Below are 2724 nucleotides of genomic sequence, written 5' to 3'. Positions count from 1 at the left end.
GGACCCCCATTGACTCGAGAAGAAAAAACAAAACAAAAATTCCAGAAGAAAAAACATAGAATATTTTCTGACTTTTTTTGAAAACCTCCATAAATCACTCAGGCCAGCACACATTGATTTTTGGCCGTGAATAGTGCTCCCAGAGCGGGTATGGAATTCTGGATGCCCCCTAAAAGCAATTTCAACCATGGCACCTGGTAACCCAAAAAAAATACCAGGTGCACGAAAAGTTTGGACTTAGAATATTTTTTGAGTTTTTTGGAAAAACTCCATAAATCACTCAGGCCATTGACTCGAGAAGAAAAAAAATAAAATATTTTTAAGAAAAAACATAGAATATTTTCTGACTTTTTTTGAAAACCTCCATAAATCACTCAGGCCAGCACCCATTGTTTTTTGCCCGTAGTATAGTGCTCCCAGAGCGGATATGGAAGTCTGGATCCCCCCTAAAAGCATTTAAGGCTCTGTGTGTCTTTAAGCACCATATCCTTGCTGTGTGTGTGTGTGTGTGTGAGCTTTTCTTTGACATCTGTTTAGAGAAATGACTAATTTACAGTTCATGAAGGTTGCCTAATCACACACTTAAAGTTTTGGAAAGATCTGACTTTTTTAACCCTTTGAAACAGCACCTATGACCCCATTTTAAGGCACTTCCGGTTGGCACAGGAAGCTTAGAATCAACACAGGTAGACCTCATAGTGGCTTGATGGATTGTCGTTGAAGACAGGTTCATAAGACATTCATAACCCACATAGGGTTTATTTAAAGAATGCACGTTACATTTGCATATGATTCAACAGTGAAAAACATCACATCATATTGCAAACATAACACAGTGTTACATTTGCAATATGATGTGGTGAATCATATTGCAAACATAACACACAGTGTTACATTTGCAATATGATGTGTTGAATCATATTGCAAACATAACACAGTGTTACATTTGCAATATGATGTGTTGAATCATATTGCAAACATAACAGAGTGTTACATTTGCAATATGATGTGGTGAATCATATTGCAAACATAACACACAGTGTTACATTTGCAATATGATGTGTTGAATCATATTGCAAACATAACACACAGTGTTACATTTGTAATATGATGTGTTGAATCATATTGCAAACATAACACACACTGTTACATTTGCAATATGATGTGTTGATTCATATTGCAAATGTAACGCGCATTCTTTAAATACTTTAGAAATACAAAATTGAACATCCTGATGACCTCAGGATGGCCGGCCAGTGTTAGTGGTTCCTCTCCATCGCTCGTTGCGTGAAAATTTCATCATGTCGATTTTGCTGATGGTACCCCCGCGTTGAAACATATTGCAATTGTACAAAAGTCAACTAGCAAGTCGGTGTCCATCAGTCAATTAGATAGTTTCAGACACCAAACTGATACCATCTGACACCAAACTCACTTTTTCCAACTCCTTTAGAAGCCAACTATAACATATTTCAGAGCAGGCCCAAAATTCACAGCGCCTTCCATTTAAACCATAATAAACCAAATAATACGTAGTTATGTTCTAGCTGCGGGTCCAATATTCACATTATGTTTAGCCCTATGTGAGGCGACCTCGAATCCCAAGTTTCGGCTCGATAGGTCATTCGGTGCCCGAGCAAAACCCTAATTGGTGCTGAAAATCCACTGTTTTCATTGCCTTGCTACGGGGTCCTTGAATGAGCAATCGAACAGGCTCGTTGGGGTCCTGTCTTTATGGGCCGAGCCGGTTTCAACGCACCTAGTCTTGAGACTCTGGGACTTTTCTAAATGTCGTCCAGTTTCGTTGAGGCTGAAATGAATTGAAAACATAGCAAATACACGAGGCTTTTTATCGATCCGAGAACCTTCTAGAGCCACATAATTCACCGTGCACAATCGACCTGAGGTCTAGAACAGGTTTGTAAATTTTCAGAACTCTAGGTCTGACGGTTCTTTAAAAGTTGGAACAAAAGTAACTACTGCAGACACTGTCTGCCTCTAAGCCCTTCAGTGTGTCCCTCCATCATTTCTGTGTGGGTGTGTAAATTTTTTCTTTTGAAATGTGATGGGACTAATGACTGATTTACTGTTCAGGAGGGTTGCCTAATCACAAATATGAAGTTTTGGAAAGATTTGACATTTTTAACCCTTCAAAACAGCCCATTTGACACCAATTATGGCACTTCCGGTTGGCACAGGAAGCTAAAAGTAAACACATTATCATCACTGGAGTATGCTTTTACAGAATCCTGAGTTTTATGTCTGTATGTTAAAAATTGACTGATTTACATAGGGTTGAATGCACTATTTCTCTCAAACTGCAGGTTGGGTATGGCAAACACTTTTAGGGTGATTTAACCACTTCCGGTTGCTCCAGGTAGCTTAAAATCAACACAGGTAGACCTCATAGTAGCCTAATGGACTGTACATCAAAGACAGGTTCATAAGACATTCATAACCCACATAGGCTTCAGGTTGAATTTAGGGGAGCAGTCAATGTATTCCTATGGGGCGAAATGTCATTGTAAACTGTTTGATGTAAACACCTTCTTTTAACTGTGAAGGGTTAATGCCACAAGCTCAAGGATTAGGCTTGCACAGATCGGGAGGACCTTAAGAACATTTCCTGAGGTGAAATTGTGTTTCTAACCTTAACGGTTCTCTCTCTGTCTCCCAAAAGCAAATAAAATTGACATTGAGGTCAAAAGGTCATTCGTGTCCGTT

The sequence above is a fragment of the Salvelinus namaycush genome, unplaced genomic scaffold (assembly GCF_016432855.1).
Source record: "Salvelinus namaycush isolate Seneca unplaced genomic scaffold, SaNama_1.0 Scaffold2090, whole genome shotgun sequence".
Taxonomy (NCBI): domain Eukaryota; kingdom Metazoa; phylum Chordata; class Actinopteri; order Salmoniformes; family Salmonidae; genus Salvelinus; species Salvelinus namaycush.
Note: the sequence above shows the minus strand (reverse complement) of the source record.